The 21,372-nt window shown below is 44.3% G+C and overlaps 12 non-coding genes and 14 pseudogenes across 12 annotated transcripts; all 26 read right to left on the minus strand.

Moving 5' to 3' along the window:
- Positions 1 to 719: 719 nt before the first annotated feature.
- LOC140020693 (5S ribosomal RNA) lies at positions 720 to 837 on the minus strand (annotated as a pseudogene).
- A 412-nt stretch (positions 838 to 1,249) lies between these two features.
- LOC140017847 (5S ribosomal RNA) lies at positions 1,250 to 1,368 on the minus strand. The gene has a single exon (XR_011824153.1). It is a non-coding gene; the product is annotated as a 5S ribosomal RNA (ribosomal RNA).
- Positions 1,369 to 2,287: 919 nt separating this feature from the next.
- On the minus strand, positions 2,288 to 2,405 carry LOC140019992 (5S ribosomal RNA; annotated as a pseudogene).
- A 412-nt stretch (positions 2,406 to 2,817) lies between these two features.
- On the minus strand, positions 2,818 to 2,936 carry LOC140017858 (5S ribosomal RNA). Its single transcript, XR_011824164.1, has one exon. It is a non-coding gene; the product is annotated as a 5S ribosomal RNA (ribosomal RNA).
- Positions 2,937 to 3,855: 919 nt separating this feature from the next.
- On the minus strand, positions 3,856 to 3,973 carry LOC140020645 (5S ribosomal RNA; annotated as a pseudogene).
- Positions 3,974 to 4,385: 412 nt separating this feature from the next.
- On the minus strand, positions 4,386 to 4,504 carry LOC140017869 (5S ribosomal RNA). Its single transcript, XR_011824175.1, has one exon. It is a non-coding gene; the product is annotated as a 5S ribosomal RNA (ribosomal RNA).
- A 914-nt stretch (positions 4,505 to 5,418) lies between these two features.
- On the minus strand, positions 5,419 to 5,536 carry LOC140020646 (5S ribosomal RNA; annotated as a pseudogene).
- A 412-nt stretch (positions 5,537 to 5,948) lies between these two features.
- LOC140017880 (5S ribosomal RNA) lies at positions 5,949 to 6,067 on the minus strand. The gene has a single exon (XR_011824186.1). It is a non-coding gene; the product is annotated as a 5S ribosomal RNA (ribosomal RNA).
- Positions 6,068 to 6,981: 914 nt separating this feature from the next.
- On the minus strand, positions 6,982 to 7,099 carry LOC140019264 (5S ribosomal RNA; annotated as a pseudogene).
- A 412-nt stretch (positions 7,100 to 7,511) lies between these two features.
- Positions 7,512 to 7,630, minus strand: LOC140017516 (5S ribosomal RNA). Its single transcript, XR_011823825.1, has one exon. It is a non-coding gene; the product is annotated as a 5S ribosomal RNA (ribosomal RNA).
- Positions 7,631 to 8,575: 945 nt separating this feature from the next.
- On the minus strand, positions 8,576 to 8,693 carry LOC140018652 (5S ribosomal RNA; annotated as a pseudogene).
- A 412-nt stretch (positions 8,694 to 9,105) lies between these two features.
- Positions 9,106 to 9,224, minus strand: LOC140017891 (5S ribosomal RNA). The gene has a single exon (XR_011824197.1). It is a non-coding gene; the product is annotated as a 5S ribosomal RNA (ribosomal RNA).
- Positions 9,225 to 10,171: 947 nt separating this feature from the next.
- On the minus strand, positions 10,172 to 10,289 carry LOC140018653 (5S ribosomal RNA; annotated as a pseudogene).
- Positions 10,290 to 11,192: 903 nt separating this feature from the next.
- On the minus strand, positions 11,193 to 11,310 carry LOC140018654 (5S ribosomal RNA; annotated as a pseudogene).
- A 411-nt stretch (positions 11,311 to 11,721) lies between these two features.
- Positions 11,722 to 11,840, minus strand: LOC140017902 (5S ribosomal RNA). The gene has a single exon (XR_011824208.1). It is a non-coding gene; the product is annotated as a 5S ribosomal RNA (ribosomal RNA).
- Positions 11,841 to 12,787: 947 nt separating this feature from the next.
- On the minus strand, positions 12,788 to 12,905 carry LOC140018655 (5S ribosomal RNA; annotated as a pseudogene).
- Positions 12,906 to 13,317: 412 nt separating this feature from the next.
- On the minus strand, positions 13,318 to 13,436 carry LOC140017824 (5S ribosomal RNA). Its single transcript, XR_011824130.1, has one exon. It is a non-coding gene; the product is annotated as a 5S ribosomal RNA (ribosomal RNA).
- Positions 13,437 to 14,382: 946 nt separating this feature from the next.
- Positions 14,383 to 14,500, minus strand: LOC140018656 (5S ribosomal RNA; annotated as a pseudogene).
- Positions 14,501 to 15,364: 864 nt separating this feature from the next.
- On the minus strand, positions 15,365 to 15,482 carry LOC140020647 (5S ribosomal RNA; annotated as a pseudogene).
- A 412-nt stretch (positions 15,483 to 15,894) lies between these two features.
- On the minus strand, positions 15,895 to 16,013 carry LOC140017913 (5S ribosomal RNA). The gene has a single exon (XR_011824219.1). It is a non-coding gene; the product is annotated as a 5S ribosomal RNA (ribosomal RNA).
- Positions 16,014 to 16,927: 914 nt separating this feature from the next.
- On the minus strand, positions 16,928 to 17,045 carry LOC140019993 (5S ribosomal RNA; annotated as a pseudogene).
- Positions 17,046 to 17,457: 412 nt separating this feature from the next.
- Positions 17,458 to 17,576, minus strand: LOC140017996 (5S ribosomal RNA). Its single transcript, XR_011824300.1, has one exon. It is a non-coding gene; the product is annotated as a 5S ribosomal RNA (ribosomal RNA).
- A 919-nt stretch (positions 17,577 to 18,495) lies between these two features.
- LOC140020648 (5S ribosomal RNA) lies at positions 18,496 to 18,613 on the minus strand (annotated as a pseudogene).
- A 412-nt stretch (positions 18,614 to 19,025) lies between these two features.
- LOC140017925 (5S ribosomal RNA) lies at positions 19,026 to 19,144 on the minus strand. The gene has a single exon (XR_011824230.1). It is a non-coding gene; the product is annotated as a 5S ribosomal RNA (ribosomal RNA).
- A 914-nt stretch (positions 19,145 to 20,058) lies between these two features.
- Positions 20,059 to 20,176, minus strand: LOC140019994 (5S ribosomal RNA; annotated as a pseudogene).
- A 412-nt stretch (positions 20,177 to 20,588) lies between these two features.
- On the minus strand, positions 20,589 to 20,707 carry LOC140017967 (5S ribosomal RNA). The gene has a single exon (XR_011824272.1). It is a non-coding gene; the product is annotated as a 5S ribosomal RNA (ribosomal RNA).
- Positions 20,708 to 21,372: the final 665 nt, after the last annotated feature.

The following is a 21,372-nucleotide window of genomic DNA, read 5'->3' on the forward strand; positions in this document are numbered from 1 at the left end:
TTGATCCTTCACGCTTGCGCTTATACATTTGCGCCGACAACTTTGACCGACGATCCGGGCTTCGATCCAGCCGTACCGTTCCTGACTTGTCTCGCGCCTTCAGATCCGCCTTCATGCTTCGATGAGAAGCAAAATATAAAGCAATCGTTCCGACGGAGCTAAATTACTACAGCATAAAGAACGAAGGGGAAATTTGGATTTCGAAACAAAAAAGGGAGGGGTGCAACACGAGGATTTCCCAGGGGGTCACCTAGGGGTGTCAGCGGGCCGGGTCCGGGCCGGAAATCATTATTCCGGACCCGGATCCGATCCGTTTACCCGACGGGCCTTTTATTCTGTGTTCCGGACCCGGCGAGTCTCGGATCCGGGTCGGGTCTACCCGAACAAATTTGCCAAAATTTATAATTTCTAACAAAAAAGAGAAAAAGATATATTTGTAAACTAATTTCTAACTAATGCAAAGAAAAAACCAAATAAGAAAATAAATCAAATTGATTTTACTCAAATACATCATCCTAATCAAATTATATTGATAATATTTATATTTTTTAAATTATTAAATCATTTATATCCGGATCCGGGTCTAATACGGGTCGGAATACAATATTCCGTATCCGACCCGTTTTTTTGTTTGAAAAAACGGATCCGGATTCGGGTAACGGAATTAAATCCCTACCCATACTCGCAATAATTTCAGCGATCCGATCCGGATCCGGGTCTAGACCCGACCCGTTGACAGGCCTAGGGTCACCCATCCTAGTACTACTGTCGTCCAAGCACGCTTAACTTCGGAGTTCTGAAGGGATCCGGTGCATTAGTGCTGGTATGATCGCACCCGCCATGTTCCTTTCGCTTTATTCTTTTAAACTGCCACGTCCTGTGAAGCAGTTTGGCTTTTCTGGACCCGAATTCATTCTAAGCGTCAATTCATGAATTTCCTCTCATCCTTTTATTTATTTACTTTTATATTTTTTTCTTGTTGATTTGCACCTTTTTTTTTCCCTCGTCGCACAACTCTCAGTTATCCTGAAATTGATCCTTCACGCTTGCGCTTATACATTTGCGCCGACAACTTTGACCGACGATCCGGGCTTCGATCCAGCCGTACCGTTCCTGACTTGTCTCGCGCCTTCAGATCCGCCTTCATGCTTCGATAAGAAGCAAAATATAAAGCAATCGTTCCGACGGAGCTAAATTACTACAGCATAAAGAACGAAGGGGAAATTTGGATTTCGAAACAAAAAAGTGTGGGGTGCAACACGAGGACTTCCCAGGGGGTCACCCATCCTAGTACTACTCTCGCCCAAGCACGCTTAACTTCGGAGTTCTGATGGGATCCGGTGCATTAGTGCTGGTATGATCGCACCCGCCATGTTCCTTTCGCTTTATTCTTTTAAACTGCCCCGTCCTGTGAAGCAGTGTGGGTTTTTTGGACCCGAATTCATTTTAAGCGTCAATTCAAGAATTTCCCCTCATCCTTTTATTTATTTACTTTTACATTTTTTTCTTGTTGATTTGCACCTTTTTTTTTCCCTCGTTGCGCAACTCTCAATTATCCTGAAATTGATCCTTCACGCTTGCGCTTATACATTTGCGCCGACAACTTTGACCGACAATCCGGGCTTCGATCCAGCCGTACCGTTCCTGACTTGTCTCGCGCCTTCAGATCCGCCTTCACGCTTCGATGAGAAGCAAAATATAAAGCAATCGTTCCGACGGAGCTAAGTTACTACAGCATAAAGAACGAAGGGGAAATTTGGATTTCGAAACAAAAAAGGGAGGGGTGCAACACGAGGATTTCCCAGGGGGTCACCTAGGGTGTCAGCGGGCCGGGTACGGGCCGGAATTCATTATTCCGGACCCGGATCCGACCCGTTTACCCGACGGGCCTTTTATTCTGTGTTCCGGATCCGGACCCGGCGAGTCTCGGATCCGGGTCGGGTCTACCCGAACAAATTTGCCAAAATTTATAATTTCTGACAAAAAAGAGAAAAAGATATATTTGTAAACTAATTTCTAACTAATGCAAAGAAAAAACCAAATAAGAAAATAAATCAAATTGATTTTACTCAAATACATCATCCTAATCAAATTATATTGATAATATTTATATTTTTTAAATTATTAAATCATTTATATCCGGATCCGGGTCTAATACGGGTCGGAATACAATATTCCGTATCCGACCCGTTTTTTTGTTTGAAAAAACGGATCCGGATTCGGGTAACGGAATTAAATCCCTACCCATACTCGCAATAATTTCAGCGATCCGATCCGGATCCGGGTCTAGACCCGACCCGTTGACAGGCCTAGGGTCACCCATCCTAGTACTACTGTCGCCCAAGCACGCTTAACTTCGGAGTTCTGAAGGGATCCGGTGCATTAGTGCTGGTATGATCGCACCCGCCATGTTCCTTTCGCTTTATTCTTTTAAACTGCCACGTCCTGTGAAGCAGTTTGGCTTTTCTGGACCCGAATTCATTCTAAGCGTCAATTCATGAATTTCCTCTCATCCTTTTATTTATTTACTTTTATATTTTTTTCTTGTTGATTTGCACCTTTTTTTTTCCCTCGTCGCACAACTCTCAGTTATCCTGAAATTGATCCTTCACGCTTGCGCTTATACATTTGCGCCGACAACTTTGACCGACGATCCGGGCTTCGATCCAGCCGTACCGTTCCTGACTTGTCTCGCGCCTTCAGATCCGCCTTCATGCTTCGATAAGAAGCAAAATATAAAGCAATCGTTCCGACGGAGCTAAATTACTACAGCATAAAGAACGAAGGGGAAATTTGGATTTCGAAACAAAAAAGTGTGGGGTGCAACACGAGGACTTCCCAGGGGGTCACCCATCCTAGTACTACTCTCGCCCAAGCACGCTTAACTTCGGAGTTCTGATGGGATCCGGTGCATTAGTGCTGGTATGATCGCACCCGCCATGTTCCTTTCGCTTTATTCTTTTAAACTGCCCCGTCCTGTGAAGCAGTGTGGGTTTTTTGGACCCGAATTCATTTTAAGCGTCAATTCAAGAATTTCCCCTCATCCTTTTATTTATTTACTTTTACATTTTTTTCTTGTTGATTTGCACCTTTTTTTTTCCCTCGTTGCGCAACTCTCAATTATCCTGAAATTGATCCTTCACGCTTGCGCTTATACATTTGCGCCGACAACTTTGACCGACGATCCGGGCTTCGATCCAGCCGTACCGTTCCTGACTTGTCTCGCGCCTTCAGATCCGCCTTCATGCTTCGATGAGAAGCAAAATATAAAGCAATCGTTCCGACGGAGCTAAGTTACTACAGCATAAAGAACGAAGGGGAAATTTGGATTTCGAAACAAAAAAGGGAGGGGTGCAACACGAGGATTTCCCAGGGGGTCACCTAGGGTGTCAGCGGGCCGGGTCCGGGCCGGAATTCATTATTCCGGACCCGGATCCGAGCCGTTTACCCGACGGGCCTTTTATTCTGTGTTCCGGATCCGGACCCGGCGAGTCTCGGATCCGGGTCGGGTCTACCCGAACAAATTTGCCAAAATTTATAATTTCTGACAAAAAAGAGAAAAAGATATATTTGTAAACTAATTTCTAACTAATGCAAAGAAAAAACCAAATAAGAAAATAAATCAAATTGATTTTACTCAAATACATCATCCTAATCAAATTATATTGATAATATATATATTTTTTAAATTATTAAATCATTTATATCCGGATCCGGATCTAATACGGGTCGGAATACTATATTCCGTATCCGACCCGTTTTTTTGTTTGAAAAAACGGATCCGGATCCGGGTAACGGAATTAAATCCCTACCCATACCCGCAATAATTTCAGCGATCCGATCCGGATCCGGGTCTAGACCCGACCCGTTGACAGGCCTAGGGTCACCCATCCTAGTACTACTGTCGCCCAAGCACGCTTAACTTCAGAGTTCTGATGGGATCCGGGGCATTAGTGCTGGTATGATCGCACCCGCCATGTTCCTTTCGTTTTATTCTTTTAAACTGCCACGCCTTGTGAAGCAGTTTGGCTTTTCTGGACCCGAATTCATTCTAAGCGTCAATTCATGAATTTCCTCTCATCCTTTTATTTATTTACTTTTATATTTTTTTCTTGTTGATTTGCACCTTTTTTTTTCCCTCGTCGCACAACTCTCAGTTATCCTGAAATTGATCCTTCACGCTTGCGCTTATACATTTGCGCCGACAACTTTGACCGACGGTCCGGGCTTCGATCCAGCCGTACCGTTCCTGACTTGTCTCGCGCCTTCAGATCCGCCTTCATGCTTCGATAAGAAGCAAAATATAAAGCAATCGTTCCGACGGAGCTAAATTACTACAGCATCAAGAACGAAGGTGAAATTTGGATTTCGAAACAAAAAAGGGAGGGGTGCAACACGAGGACTTCCCAGGGGGTCACCCATCCTAGTACTACTCTCGCCCAAGCACGCTTAACTTCGGAGTTCTGATGGGATCCGGTGCATTAGTGCTGGTATGATCGCACCCGCCATGTTCCTTTCGCTTTATTCTTTTAAACTGCCCCGTCCTGTGAAGCAGTGTGGCTTTTCTGGACCCGAATTCATTTTAAGCGTCAATTCAAGAATTTCCCCTCATCCTTTTATTTATTTACTTTTACATTTTTTTCTTGTTGATTTGCACCTTTTTTTTTCCCTCGTCGCGCAACTCTCAATTATCCTGAAATTGATCCTTCACGCTTGCGCTTATACATTTGCGCCGACAACTTTGACCGACGATCCGGGCTTCGATCCAGCCGTACCGTTCCTGACTTGTCTCGCGCCTTCAGATCCGCCTTCATGCTTCGATGAGAAGCAAAATATAAAGCAATCGTTCCGACGGAGCTAAATTACTACAGCATAAAGAACGAAGGGGAAATTTGGATTTCGAAACAAAAAAGGGAGGGGTGCAACACGAGGATTTCCCAGGGGGTCACCTAGGGGTGTCAGCGGGCCGGGTCCGGGCCGGAAATCATTATTCCGGACCCGGATCCGATCCGTTTACCCGACGGGCCTTTTATTCTGTGTTCCGGACCCGGCGAGTCTCGGATCCGGGTCGGGTCTACCCGAACAAATTTGCCAAAATTTATAATTTCTGACAAAAAAGAGAAAAAGATATATTTGTAAACTAATTTCTAACTAATGCAAAGAAAAAACCAAATAAGAAAATAAATCAAATTGATTTTACTCAAATACATCATCCTAATCAAATTATATTGATAATATATATATTTTTTAAATTATTAAATCATTTATATCCGGATCCGGATCTAATACGGGTCGGAATACTATATTCCGTATCCGACCCGTTTTTTTGTTTGAAAAAACGGATCCGGATCCGGGTAACGGAATTAAATCCCTACCCATACCCGCAATAATTTCAGCGATCCGATCCGGATCCGGGTCTAGACCCGACCCGTTGACAGGCCTAGGGTCACCCATCCTAGTACTACTGTCGCCCAAGCACGCTTAACTTCAGAGTTCTGATGGGATCCGGGGCATTAGTGCTGGTATGATCGCACCCGCCATGTTCCTTTCGTTTTATTCTTTTAAACTGCCACGCCTTGTGAAGCAGTTTGGCTTTTCTGGACCCGAATTCATTCTAAGCGTCAATTCATGAATTTCCTCTCATCCTTTTATTTATTTACTTTTATATTTTTTTCTTGTTGATTTGCACCTTTTTTTTTCCCTCGTCGCACAACTCTCAGTTATCCTGAAATTGATCCTTCACGCTTGCGCTTATACATTTGCGCCGACAACTTTGACCGACGGTCCGGGCTTCGATCCAGCCGTACCGTTCCTGACTTGTCTCGCGCCTTCAGATCCGCCTTCATGCTTCGATAAGAAGCAAAATATAAAGCAATCGTTCCGACGGAGCTAAATTACTACAGCATCAAGAACGAAGGTGAAATTTGGATTTCGAAACAAAAAAGGGAGGGGTGCAACACGAGGACTTCCCAGGGGGTCACCCATCCTAGTACTACTCTCGCCCAAGCACGCTTAACTTCGGAGTTCTGATGGGATCCGGTGCATTAGTGCTGGTATGATCGCACCCGCCATGTTCCTTTCGCTTTATTCTTTTAAACTGCCCCGTCCTGTGAAGCAGTGTGGCTTTTCTGGACCCGAATTCATTTTAAGCGTCAATTCAAGAATTTCCCCTCATCCTTTTATTTATTTACTTTTACATTTTTTTCTTGTTGATTTGCACCTTTTTTTTTCCCTCGTCGCGCAACTCTCAATTATCCTGAAATTGATCCTTCACGCTTGCGCTTATACATTTGCGCCGACAACTTTGACCGACGATCCGGGCTTCGATCCAGCCGTACCGTTCCTGACTTGTCTCGCGCCTTCAGATCCGCCTTCATGCTTCGATGAGAAGCAAAATATAAAGCAATCGTTCCGACGGAGCTAAATTACTACAGCATAAAGAACGAAGGGGAAATTTGGATTTCGAAACAAAAAAGGGAGGGGTGCAACACGAGGATTTCCCAGGGGGTCACCTAGGGGTGTCAGCGGGCCGGGTCCGGGCCGGAAATCATTATTCCGGACCCGGATCCGATCCGTTTACCCGACGGGCCTTTTATTCTGTGTTCCGGACCCGGCGAGTCTCGGATCCGGGTCGGGTCTACCCGAACAAATTTGCCAAAATTTATAATTTCTAACAAAAAAGAGAAAAATATATATTTGTAAACTAATTTCTAACTAATGCAAAGAAAAAACCAAATAAGAAAATAAATCAAATTGATTTTACTCAAATACATCATCCTAATCAAATTATATTGATAATATTTATATTTTTTAAATTATTAAATCATTTATATCCGGATCCGGGTCTAATACGGGTCGGAATACAATATTCCGTATCCGACCCGTTTTTTTGTTTGAAAAAACGGATCCGGATTCGGGTAACGGAATTAAATCCCTACCCATACTCGCAATAATTTCAGCGATCCGATCCGGATCCGGGTCTAGGCCCGACCCGTTGACAGGCCTAGGGTCACCCATCCTAGTACTACTGTCGCCCAAGCACGCTTAACTTCGGAGTTCTGAAGGGATCCGGTGCATTAGTGCTGGTATGATCGCACCCGCCATGTTCCTTTCGCTTTATTCTTTTAAACTGCCACGTCCTGTGAAGCAGTTTGGCTTTTCTGGACCCGAATTCATTCTAAGCGTCAATTCATGAATTTCCTCTCATCCTTTTATTTATTTACTTTTATATTTTTTTCTTGTTGATTTGCACCTTTTTTTTTCCCTCGTCGCACAACTCTCAGTTATCCTGAAATTGATCCTTCACGCTTGCGCTTATACATTTGCGCCGACAACTTTGACCGACGATCCGGGCTTCGATCCAGCCGTACCGTTCCTGACTTGTCTCGCGCCTTCAGATCCGCCTTCATGCTTCGATAAGAAGCAAAATATAAAGCAATCGTTCCGACGGAGCTAAATTACTACAGCATAAAGAACGAAGGGGAAATTTGGATTTCGAAACAAAAAAGGGAGGGGTGCAACACGAGGACTTCCCAGGGGGTCACCCATCCTAGTACTACTCTCGCCCAAGCACGCTTAACTTCGGAGTTCTGATGGGATCCGGTGCATTAGTGCTGGTATGATTGCACCCGCCATGTTCCTTTCGCTTTATTCTTTTAAACTGCCCCGTCCTGTGAAGCAGTGTGGCTTTTCTGGACCCGAATTCATTTTAAGCGTCAATTCAAGAATTTCCCCTCATCCTTTTATTTATTTACTTTTACATTTTTTTCTTGTTGATTTGCACCTTTTTTTTTCCCTCGTCGCGCAACTCTCAATTATCCTGAAATTGATCCTTCACGCTTGCGCTTATACATTTGCGCCGACAACTTTGACCGACGATCCGGGCTTCGATCCAGCCGTACCGTTCCTGACTTGTCTCGCGCCTTCAGATCCGCCTTCATGCTTCGATGAGAAGCAAAATATAAAGCAATCGTTCCGACGGAGCTAAATTACTACAGCATAAAGAACGAAGGGGAAATTTGGATTTCGAAACAAAAAAGGGAGGGGTGCAACACGAGGATTTCCCAGGGGGTCACCTAGGGGTGTCAGCGGGCCGGGTCCGGGCCGGAATTCATTATTCCGGACCCGGACCCGAATTACTATGTCGGACCCGGATCCGACCCGTTTACCCGACGGGCCTTTTATTCTGTGTTCCGGATCCGGACCCGGCGAGTCTCGGATCCGGGTCGGGTCTACCCGAACAAATTTGCCAAAATTTATAATTTCTGACAAAAAAGAGAAAAAGATATATTTGTAAACTAATTTCTAACTAATGCAAAGAAAAAACCAAATAAGAAAATAAATCAAATTGATTTTACTCAAATACATCATCCTAATCAAATTATATTGATAATATTTATATTTTTTAAATTATTAAATCATTTGTATCCGGATCCGGGTCTAATACGGGTCGGAATACTATATTCCGTATCCGACCCGTTTTTTTGTTTGAAAAAACGGATCCGGATCCGGGTAACGGAATTAAATCCCTACCCATACCCGCAATAATTTCAGCGATCCGATCCGGATCCGGGTCTAGACCCGACCCGTTGACAGGCCTAGGGTCACCCATCCTAGTACTACTGTCGCCCAAGCACGCTTAACTTCGGAGTTCTGATGGGATCCGGTGCATTAGTGCTGGTATGATCGCACCCGCCATGTTCCTTTCGCTTTATTCTTTTAAACTGCCACGTCCTGTGAAGCAGTTTGGCTTTTCAGGACCCGAATTCATTCTAAGCGTCAATTCATGAATTTCCTCTCATCCTTTTATTTATTTACTTTTATATTTTTTTCTTGTTGATTTGCACCTTTTTTTTTCCCTCGTCGCACAACTCTCAATTATCCTGAAATTGATCCTTCACGCTTGCGCTTATACATTTGCGCCGACAACTTTGACCGACGATCCGGGCTTCGATCCAGCCGTACCGTTCCTGACTTGTCTCGCGCCTTCAGATCCGCTTTCATGCTTCGATAAGAAGCAAAATATAAAGCAATCGTTCCGACGGAGCTAAATTACTACAGCATAAAGAACGAAGGGGAAATTTGGATTTCGAAACAAAAAAGGGAGGGGTGCAACACGAGGACTTCCCAGGGGGTCACCCATCCTAGTACTACTCTCGCCCAAGCACGCTTAACTTCGGAGTTCTGATGGGATCCGGTGCATTAGTGCTGGTATGATCGCACCCGCCATGTTCCTTTCGCTTTATTCTTTTAAACTGCCCCGTCCTGTGAAGCAGTGTGGCTTTTCTGGACCCGAATTCATTTTAAGCGTCAATTCAAGAATTTCCCCTCATCCTTTTATTTATTTACTTTTACATTTTTTTCTTGTTGATTTGCACCTTTTTTTTTTTCCCTCGTCGCGCAACTCTCAATTATCCTGAAATTGATCCTTCACGCTTGCGCTTATACATTTGCGCCGACAACTTTGACCGACGATCCGGGCTTCGATCCAGCCGTACCGTTCCTGACTTGTCTCGCGCCTTCAGATCCGCCTTCATGCTTCGATGAGAAGCAAAATATAAAGCAATCGTTCCGACGGAGCTAAATTACTACAGCATAAAGAACGAAGGGGAAATTTGGATTTCGAAACAAAAAAGGGAGGGGTGCAACACGAGGATTTCCCAGGGGGTCACCTAGGGGTGTCAGCGGGCCGGGTCCGGGCCGGAATTCATTATTCCGGACCCGGACCCGAATTACTATGCCGGACCCGGATCCGACCCGTTTACCCGACGGGCCTTTTATTCTGTGTTCCGGATCCGGATCCGGCGAGTCTCGGATCCGGGTCGGGTCTACCCGAACAAATTTGCCAAAATTTATTATTTCTGACAAAAAAGAGAAAAAGATATATTTGTAAACTAATTTCTAACTAATGCAAAGAAAAAACCAAATAAGAAAATAAATCAAATTGATTTTACTCAAATACATCATCCTAATCAAATTATATTGATAATATTTATATTTTTTAAATTATTAAATCATTTATATCCGGATCCGGGTCTAATACGGGTCGGAATACTATATTCCGCATCCGACCCGTTTTTTTGTTTGAAAAAACGGATTCGGATCCGGGTAACGGAATTAAATCCCTACCCATACCCGCAATAATTTCAGCGATCCGATCCGGATCCGGGTCTAGACCCGACCCGTTGACAGGCCTAGGGTCACCCATCCTAGTACTACTGTCGCCCAAGCACGCTTAACTTCGGAGTTCTGATGGGATCCGGTGCATTAGTGCTGGTATGATCGCACCCGCCATGTTCCTTTCGCTTTATTCTTTTAAACTGCCACGTCCTGTGAAGCAGTTTGGCTTTTCAGGACCCGAATTCATTCTAAGCGTCAATTCATGAATTTCATTTGCACCTTTTTTTTTTTCCCTCGTCGCGCAACTCTCAATTATCCTGAAATTGATCTTTCACGCTTGCGCTTATACATTTGCGCCGACAACTTTGACCGACGATCCGGGCTTCGATCCAGCCGTACCGTTCCTGACTTGTCTCGCGCCTTCAGATCCGCCTTCATGCTTCGATGAGAAGCAAAATATAAAGCAATCGTTCCGACGGAGCTAAATTACTACAGCATAAAGAACGAAGGGGAAATTTGGATTTCGACACAAAAAAGGGAGGGGTGCAACACGAGGATTTCCCAGGGGGTCACCTAGGGGTGTCAGCGGGCCGGGTCCGGGCCGGAATTCATTATTCCGGACCCGGACCCGAATTACTATGCCGGACCCGGATCCGACCCGTTTACCCGACGGGCCTTTTATTCTGTGTTCCGGATCCGGATCCGGCGAGTCTCGGATCCGGGTCGGGTCTACCCGAACAAATTTGCCAAAATTTATAATTTCTGACAAAAAAGAGAAAAAGATATATTTGTAAACTAATTTCTAACTAATGCAAAGAAAAAACCAAATAAGAAAATAAATCAAATTGATTTTACTCAAATACATCATCCTAATCAAATTATATTGATAATATTTATATTTTTTAAATTATTAAATCATTTATATCCGGATCCGGGTCTAATACGGGTCGGAATACTATATTCCGCATCCGACCCGTTTTTTTGTTTGAAAAAACGGATTCGGATCCGGGTAACGGAATTAAATCCCTACCCATACCCGCAATAATTTCAGCGATCCGATCCGGATCCGGGTCTAGACCCGACCCGTTGACAGGCCTAGGGTCACCCATCCTAGTACTACTGTCGCCCAAGCACGCTTAACTTCGGAGTTCTGATGGGATCCGGTGCATTAGTGCTGGTATGATCGCACCCGCCATGTTCCTTTCGCTTTATTCTTTTAAACTGCCACGTCCTGTGAAGCAGTTTGGCTTTTCAGGACCCGAATTCATTCTAAGCGTCAATTCATGAATTTCCTCTCATCCTTTTATTTATTTACTTTTATATTTTTTTCTTGTTGATTTGCACCTTTTTTTTCCCTCGTCGCACAACTCTCAATTATCCTGAAATTGATCCTTCACGCTTGCGCTTATACATTTGCGCCGACAACTTTGACCGACGATCCGGGCTTCGATCCAGCCGTACCGTTCCTGACTTGTCTCGCGCCTTCAGATCCGCTTTCATGCTTCGATAAGAAGCAAAATATAAAGCAATCGTTCCGACGGAGCTAAATTACTACAGCAAAAAGAACGAAGGGGAAATTTGGATTTCGAAACAAAAAAGGGAGGGGTGCAACACGAGGACTTCCCAGGGGGTCACCCATCCTAGTACTACTCTCGCCCAAGCACGCTTAACTTCGGAGTTCTGATGGGATCCGGTGCATTAGTGCTGGTATGATCGCACCCGCCATGTTCCTTTCGCTTTATTCTTTTAAACTGCCCCGTCCTGTGAAGCAGTGTGGCTTTTCTGGACCCGAATTCATTTTAAGCGTCAATTCAAGAATTTCCCCTCATCCTTTTATTTATTTACTTTTACATTTTTTTCTTGTTGATTTGCACCTTTTTTTTTTTCCCTCGTCGCGCAACTCTCAATTATCCTGAAATTGATCCTTCACGCTTGCGCTTATACATTTGCGCCGACAACTTTGACCGACGATCCGGGCTTCGATCCAGCCGTACCGTTCCTGACTTGTCTCGCGCCTTCAGATCCGCCTTCATGCTTCGATGAGAAGCAAAATATAAAGCAATCGTTCCGACGGAGCTAAATTACTACAGCATAAAGAACGAAGGGGAAATTTGGATTTCGAAACAAAAAAGGGAGGGGTGCAACACGAGGATTTCCCAGGGGGTCACCTAGGGGTGTCAGCGGGCCGGGTCCGGGCCGGAATTCATTATTCCGGACCCGGACCCGAATTACTATGCCGGACCCGGATCCGACCCGTTTACCCGACGGGCCTTTTATTCTGTGTTCCGGATCCGGATCCGGCGAGTCTCGGATCCGGGTCGGGTCTACCCGAACAAATTTGCCAAAATTTATAATTTCTGACAAAAAAGAGAAAAAGATATATTTGTAAACTAATTTCTAACTAATGCAAAGAAAAAACCAAATAAGAAAATAAATCAAATTGATTTTACTCAAATACATCATCCTAATCAAATTATATTGATAATATTTATATTTTTTAAATTATTAAATCATTTATATCCGGATCCGGGTCTAATACGGGTCGGAATACTATATTCCGCATCCGACCCGTTTTTTTGTTTGAAAAAACGGATTCGGATCCGGGTAACGGAATTAAATCCCTACCCATACCCGCAATAATTTCAGCGATCCGATCCGGATCCGGGTCTAGACCCGACCCGTTGACAGGCCTAGGGTCACCCATCCTAGTACTACTGTCGCCCAAGCACGCTTAACTTCGGAGTTCTGATGGGATCCGGTGCATTAGTGCTGGTATGATCGCACCCGCCATGTTCCTTTCGCTTTATTCTTTTAAACTGCCACGTCCTGTGAAGCAGTTTGGCTTTTCAGGACCCGAATTCATTCTAAGCGTCAATTCATGAATTTCCTCTCATCCTTTTATTTATTTACTTTTATATTTTTTTCTTGTTGATTTGCACCTTTTTTTTTCCCTCGTCGCACAACTCTCAATTATCCTGAAATTGATCCTTCACGCTTGCGCTTATACATTTGCGCCGACAACTTTGACCGACGATCCGGGCTTCGATCCAGCCGTACCGTTCCTGACTTGTCTCGCGCCTTCAGATCCGCTTTCATGCTTCGATAAGAAGCAAAATATAAAGCAATCGTTCCGACGGAGCTAAATTACTACAGCAAAAAGAACGAAGGGGAAATTTGGATTTCGAAACAAAAAAGGGAGGGGTGCAACACGAGGACTTCCCAGGGGGTCACCCATCCTAGTACTACTCTAGCCCAAGCACGCTTAACTTCGGAGTTCTGATGGGATCCGGTGCATTAGTGCTGGTATGATCGCACCCGCCATGTTCCTTTCGCTTTATTCTTTTAAACTGCCCCGTCCTGTGAAGCAGTGTGGCTTTTCTGGACCCGAATTCATTTTAAGCGTCAATTCAAGAATTTCCCCTCATCCTTTTATTTATTTACTTTTACATTTTTTTCTTGTTGATTTGCACCTTTTTTTTTTGCCTCGTCGCGCAACTCTCAATTATCCTGAAATTGATCCTTCACGCTTGCGCTTATACATTTGCGCCGACAACTTTGACCGACGATCCGGGCTTCGATCCAGCCGTACCGTTCCTGACTTGTCTCGCGCCTTCAGATCCGCCTTCATGCTTCGATGAGAAGCAAAATATAAAGCAATCGGTCCGACGGAGCTAAATTACTACAGCATAAAGAACGAAGGGGAAATTTGGATTTCGAAACAAAAAAGGGAGGGGTGCAACACGAGGATTTCCCAAGGGGTCACCTAGGGGTGTCAGCGGGCCGGGTCCGGGCCGGAATTCATTATTCCGGACCCGGACCCGAATTACTATGCCGGACCCGGATCCGACCCGTTTACCCGACGGGCCTTTTATTCTATGTTCCGGATCCGGACCCGGCGAGTCTCGGATCCGGGTCGGGTCTACCCGAACAAATTTGCCAAAATTTATAATTTCTGACAAAAAAGAGAAAAAGATATATTTGTAAACTAATTTCTAACTAATGCAAAGAAAAAACCAAATAAGAAAATAAATCAAATTGATTTTACTCAAATATATCATCCTAATCAAATTATATTGATAATATTTATATTTTTTAAATTATTAAATCATTTATATCCGGATCCGGGTCTAATACGGGTCGGAATACTATATTCCGTATCCGACCCGTTTTTTTGTTTGAAAAAACGGATCCGGATCCGGGTAACGGAATTAAATCCCTACCCATACCCGCAATAATTTCAGCGATCCGATCCGGATCCGGGTCTAGACCCGACCCGTTGACAGGCCTAGGGTCACCCATCCTAGTACTACTGTCGCCCAAGCACGCTTAACTTCGGAGTTCTGATGGGATCCGGTGCATTAGTGCTGGTATGATCGCACCCGCCATGTTCCTTTCGCTTTATTCTTTTAAACTGCCACGTCCTGTGAAGCAGTTTGGCTTTTCAGGACCCGAATTCATTCTAAGCGTCAATTCATGAATTTCCTCTCATCCTTTTATTTATTTACTTTTATATTTTTTTCTTGTTGATTTGCACCTTTTTTTTTCCCTCGTCGCACAACTCTCAATTATCCTGAAATTGATCCTTCACGCTTGCGCTTATACATTTGCGCCGACAACTTTGACCGACGATCCGGGATTCGATCCAGCCGTACCGTTCCTGACTTGTCTCGCGCCTTCAGATCCGCCTTCATGCTTCGATGAGAAGCAAAATATAAAGCAATCGTTCCGACGGAGCTAAGTTACTACAGCATAAAGAACGAAGGGGAAATTTGGATTTCGAAACAAAAAAGGGAGGGGTGCAACACGAGGAGTTCCCAGGGGGTCACCTAGGGTGTCAGCGGGCCGGGTCCGGGCCGGAATTCATTATTCCGGACCCGGCGAGTCTCGGATCCGGGTCGGGTCTACCCGAACAAATTTGCCAAAATTTATAATTTCTGACAAAAAAGAGAAAAAGATATATTTGTAAACTAATTTCTAACTAATGCAAAGAAAAAACCAAATAAGAAAATAAATCAAATTGATTTTACTCAAATACATCATCCTAATCAAATTATATTGATAATATATATATTTTTTAAATTATTAAATCATTTATATCCGGATCCGGATCTAATACGGGTCGGAATACTATATTCCGTATCCGCCCCGTTTTTTTGTTTGAAAAAACGGATCCGGATCCGGGTAACGGAATTAAATCCCTACCCATACCCGCAATAATTTCAGCGATCCGATCCGGATCCGGGTCTAGACCCGACCCGTTGACAGGCCTAGGGTCACCCATCCTAGTACTACTGTCGCCCAAGCACGCTTAACTTCAGAGTTCTGATGGGATCCGGGGCATTAGTGCTGGTATGATCGCACCCGCCATGTTCCTTTCGTTTTATTCTTTTAAACTGCCACGCCCTGTGAAGCAGTTTGGCTTTTCTGGACCCGAATTCATTCTAAGCGTCAATTCATGAATTTCCTCTCATCCTTTTATTTATTTACTTTTATATTTTTTTCTTGTTGATTTGCACCTTTTTTTTTCCCTCGTCGCACAACTCTCAGTTATCCCGAAATTGATCCTTCACGCTTGCGCTTATACATTTGCGCCGACAACTTTGACCGACGATCCGGGCTTCGATCCAGCCGTACCGTTCCTGACTTGTCTCGCGCCTTCAGATCCGCCTTCATGCTTCGATAAGAAGCAAAATATAAAGCAATCGTTCCGACGGAGCTAAATTACTACAGCATCAAGAACGAAGGGGAAATTTGGATTTCGAAACAAAAAAGGGAGGGGTGCAACACGAGGACTTCCCAGGGGGTCACCCATCCTAGTACTACTCTCGCCCAAGCACGCTTAACTTCGGAGTTCTGATGGGATCCGGTGCATTAGTGCTGGTATGATCGCACCCGCCATGTTCTTTTCGCTTTATTCTTTTAAACTGCCCCGTCCTGTGAAGCAGTGTGGCTTTTCTGGACCCGAATTCATTTTAAGCGTCAATTCAAGAATTTCCCCTCATCCTTTTATTTATTTACTTTAACATTTTTTTCTTGTTGATTTGCACCTTTTTTTTTCCCTCGTCGCGCAACTCTCAATTATCCTGAAATTGATCCTTCACGCTTGCGCTTATACATTTGCGCCGACAACTTTGACCGACGATCCGGGCTTCGATCCAGCCGTACCGTTCCTGACTTGTCTCGCGCCTTCAGATCCGCCTTCATGCTTCGATGAGAAGCAAAATATAAAGCAATCGTTCCGACGGAGCTAAATTACTACAGCATAAAGAACGAAGGGGAAATTTGGATTTCGAAACAAAAAAGGGAGGGGTGCAACACGGGGATTTCCCAGGGGGTCACCTAGGGGTGTCAGCGGGCCGGGTCCGGGCCGGAAATCATTATTCCGGACCCGGATCCGATCCGTTTACCCGACGGGCCTTTTATTCTGTGTTCCGGATCCGGCGAGTCTCGGATCCGGGTCGGGTCTACCCGAACAAATTTGCCAAAATTTATAATTTCTAACAAAAAAGAGAAAAAGATATATTTGTAAACTAATTTCTAACTAATGCAAAGAAAAAACCAAATAAGAAAATAAATCAAATTGATTTTACTCAAATACATCATCCTAATCAAATTATATTGATAATATTTATATTTTTTAAATTATTAAATCATTTATATCCGGATCCGGGTCTAATACGGGTCGGAATACAATATTCCGTATCCGACCCGTTTTTTTGTTTGAAAAAACGGATCCGGATTCGGGTAACGGAATTAAATCCCTACCCATACTCGCAATAATTTCAGCGATCCGATCCGGATCCGGGTCTAGACCCGACCCGTTGACAGGCCTAGGGTCACCCATCCTAGTACTACTGTCGCCCAAGCACGCTTAACTTCGGAGTTCTGAAGGGATCCGGTGCATTAGTGCTGGTATGATCGCACCCGCCATGTTCCTTTCGCTTTATTCTTTTAAACTGCCACGTCCTGTGAAGCAGTTTGGCTTTTCTGGACCCGAATTCATTCTAAGCGTCAATTCATGAATTTCCTCTCATCCTTTTATTTATTTACTTTTATATTTTTTTCTTGTTGATTTGCACCTTTTTTTTTCCCTCGTCGCACAACTCTCAGTTATCCTGAAATTGATCCTTCACGCTTGCGCTTATACATTTGCGCCGACAACTTTGACCGACGATCCGGGCTTCGATCCAGCCGTACCGTTCCTGACTTGTCTCGCGCCTTCAGATCCGCCTTCATGCTTCGATAAGAAGCAAAATATAAAGCAATCGTTCCGACGGAGCTAAATTACTACAGCATAAAGAACGAAGGGGAAATTTGGATTTCGAAACAAAAAAGTGTGGGGTGCAACACGAGGACTTCCCAGGGGGTCACCCATCCTAGTACTACTGTCGCCCAAGCACGCTTAACTTCGGAGTTCTGATGGGATCCGGTGCATTAGTGCTGGTATGATCGCACCCGCCATGTTCCTTTCGCTTTATTCTTTTAAACTGCCACGTCCTGTGAAGCAGTTTGGCTTTTCAGGACCCGAATTCATTCTAAGCGTCAATTCATGAATTTCCTCTCATCCTTTTATTTATTTACTTTTATATTTTTTTCTTGTTGATTTGCACCTTTTTTTTTCCCTCGTCGCACAACTCTCAATTATCCTGAAATTGATCCTTCACGCTTGCGCTTATACATTTGCGCCGACAACTTTGACCGACGATCCGGGCTTCGATCCAGCCGTACCGTTCCTGACTTGTCTCGCGCCTTCAGATCCGCCTTCATGCTTCGATGAGAAGCAAAATATAAAGCAATCGTTCCGACGGAGCTAAGTTACTACAGCATAAAGAACGAAGGGGAAATTTGGATTTCGAAACAAAAAAGGGAGGGGTGCAACACGAGGAGTTCCCAGGGGGTCACCTAGGGTGTCAGCGGGCCGGGTCCGGGCCGGAATTCATTATTCCGGACCCGGATCCGACCCGTTTACCCGACGGGCCTTTTATTCTGTGTTCCGGATCCGGACCCGGCGAGTCTCGGATCCGGGTCGGGTCTACCCGAACAAATTTGCCAAAATTTATAATTTCTGACAAAAAAGAGAAAAAGATATATTTGTAAACTAATTTCTAACTAATGCAAAGAAAAAACCAAATAAGAAAATAAATCAAATTGATTTTACTCAAATACATCATCCTAATCAAATTATATTGATAATATATATATTTTTTAAATTATTAAATCATTTATATCCGGATCCGGATCTAATACGGGTCGGAATACTATATTCCGTATCCGACCCGTTTTTTTGTTTGAAAAAACGGATCCGGATCCGGGTAACGGAATTAAATCCCTACCCATACCCGCAATAATTTCAGCGATCCGATCCGGATCCGGGTCTAGACCCGACCCGTTGACAGGCCTAGGGTCACCCATCCTAGTACTACTGTCGCCCAAGCACGCTTAACTTCAGAGTTCTGATGGGATCCGGGGCATTAGTGCTGGTATGATCGCACCCGCCATGTTCCTTTCGTTTTATTCTTTTAAACTGCCACGCCCTGTGAAGCAGTTTGGCTTTTCTGGACCCGAATTCATTCTAAGCGTCAATTCATGAATTTCCTCTCATCCTTTTATTTATTTACTTTTATATTTTTTTCTTGTTGATTTGCACCTTTTTTTTTCCCTCGTCGCACAACTCTCAGTTATCCCGAAATTGATCCTTCACGCTTGCGCTTATACATTTACGCCGACAACTTTGACCGACGATCCGGGCTTCGATCCAGCCGTACCGTTCCTGACTTGTCTCGCGCCTTCAGATCCGCCTTCATGCTTCGATAAGAAGCAAAATATAAAGCAATCGTTCCGACGGAGCTAAATTACTACAGCATCAAGAACGAAGGGGAAATTTGGATTTCGAAACAAAAAAGGGAGGGGTGCAACACGAGGACTTCCCAGGGGGTCACCCATCCTAGTACTACTCTCGCCCAAGCACGCTTAACTTCGGAGTTCTGATGGGATCCGGTGCATTAGTGCTGGTATGATCGCACCCGCCATGTTCTTTTCGCTTTATTCTTTTAAACTGCCCCGTCCTGTGAAGCAGTGTGGCTTTTCTGGACCCGAATTCATTTTAAGCGTCAATTCAAGAATTTCCCCTCATCCTTTTATTTATTTACTTTTACATTTTTTTCTTGTTGATTTGCACCTTTTTTTTTCCCTCGTCGCGCAACTCTCAATTATCCTGAAATTGATCCTTCACGCTTGCGCTTATACATTTGCGCCGACAACTTTGACCGACGATCCGGGCTTCGATCCAGCCGTACCGTTCCTGACTTGTCTCGCGCCTTCAGATCCGCCTTCATGCTTCGATGAGAAGCAAAATATAAAGCAATCGTTCCGACGGAGCTAAATTACTACAGCATAAAGAACGAAGGGGAAATTTGGATTTCGAAACAAAAAAGGGAGGGGTGCAACACGGGGATTTCCCAGGGGGTCACCTAGGGGTGTCAGCGGGCCGGGTCCGGGCCGGAAATCATTATTCCGGACCCGGATCCGATCCGTTTACCCGACGGGCCTTTTATTCTGTGTTCCGGACCCGGCGAGTCTCGGATCCGGGTCGGGTCTACCCGAACAAATTTGCCAAAATTTATAATTTCTAACAAAAAAGAGAAAAAGATATATTTGTAAACTAATTTCTAACTAATGCAAAGAAAAAACCAAATAAGAAAATAAATCAAATTGATTTTACTCAAATACATCATCCTAATCAAATTATATTGATAATATTTATATTTTTTAAATTATTAAATCATTTATATCCGGATCCGGGTCTAATACGGGTCGGAATACAATATTCCGTATCCGACCCGTTTTTTTGTTTGAAAAAACGGATCCGGATTCGGGTAACGGAATTAAATCCCTACCCATACTCGCAATAATTTCAGCGATCCGATCCGGATCCGGGTCTAGACCCGACCCGTTGACAGGCCTAGGGTCACCCATCCTAGTACTACTGTCGCCCAAGCACGCTTAACTTCGGAGTTCTGAAGGGATCCGGTGCATTAGTGCTGGTATGATCGCACCCGCCATGTTCCTTTCGCTTTATTCTTTTAAACTGCCACGTCCTGTGAAGCAGTTTGGCTTTTCTGGACCCGAATTCATTCTAAGCGTCAATTCATGAATTTCCTCTCATCCTTTTATTTATTTACTTTTATATTTTTTTCTTGTTGATTTGCACCTTTTTTTTTCCCTCGTCGCACAACTCTCAGTTATCCTGAAATTGATCCTTCACGCTTGCGCTTATACATTTGTGTCGACAACTTTGACCGACGATCCGGGCTTCGATCCAGCCGTACCGTTCCTGACTTGTCTCGCGCCTTCAGATCCGCCTTCATGCTTCGATAAGAAGCAAAATATAAAGCAATCGTTCCAACGGAGCTAAATTACTACAGCATAAAGAACGAAGGGGAAATTTGGATTTCGAAACAAAAAAGTGTGGGGTGCAACACGAGGACTTCCCAGGGGGTCACACATCCTAGTACTACTCTCGCCCAAGCACGCTTAACTTCGGAGTTCTGATGGGATCCGGTGCATTAGTGCTGGTATGATCGCACCCGCCATGTTCCTTTCGCTTTATTCTTTTAAACTGCCACGTCCTGTGAAGCAGTTTGGCTTTTCAGGACCCGAATTCATTCTAAGCGTCAATTCATGAATTTCCTCTCATCCTTTTATTTATTTACTTTTATATTTTTTTCTTGTTGATTTGCACCTTTTTTTTTCCCTCGTCGCACAACTCTCAATTATCCTGAAATTGATCCTTCACGCTTGCGCTTATACATTTGCGCCGACAACTTTGACCGACGATCCGGGCTTCGATCCAGCCGTACCGTTCCTGACTTGTCTCGCGCCTTCAGATCCGCCTTCATGCTTCGATGAGAAGCAAAATATAAAGCAATCGTTCCGACGGAGCTAAGTTACTACAGCATAAAGAACGAAGGGGAAATTTGGATTTCGAAACAAAAAAGGGAGGGGTGCAACACGAGGAGTTCCCAGGGGGTCACCTAGGGTGTCAGCGGGCCGGGTCCGGGCCGGAATTCATTATTCCGGACCCGGATCCGACCCGTTTACCCGACGGGCCTTTTATTCTGTGTTCCGGATCCGGACCCGGCGAGTCTCGGATCCGGGTCGGGTCTACCCGAACAAATTTGCCAAAATTTATAATTTCTGACAAAAAAGAGAAAAAGATATATTTGTAAACTAATTTCTAACTAATGCAAAGAA

The sequence above is a fragment of the Coffea arabica genome, chromosome 11c (assembly GCF_036785885.1).
Source record: "Coffea arabica cultivar ET-39 chromosome 11c, Coffea Arabica ET-39 HiFi, whole genome shotgun sequence".
In the NCBI taxonomy this organism is placed as follows: domain Eukaryota; kingdom Viridiplantae; phylum Streptophyta; class Magnoliopsida; order Gentianales; family Rubiaceae; genus Coffea; species Coffea arabica.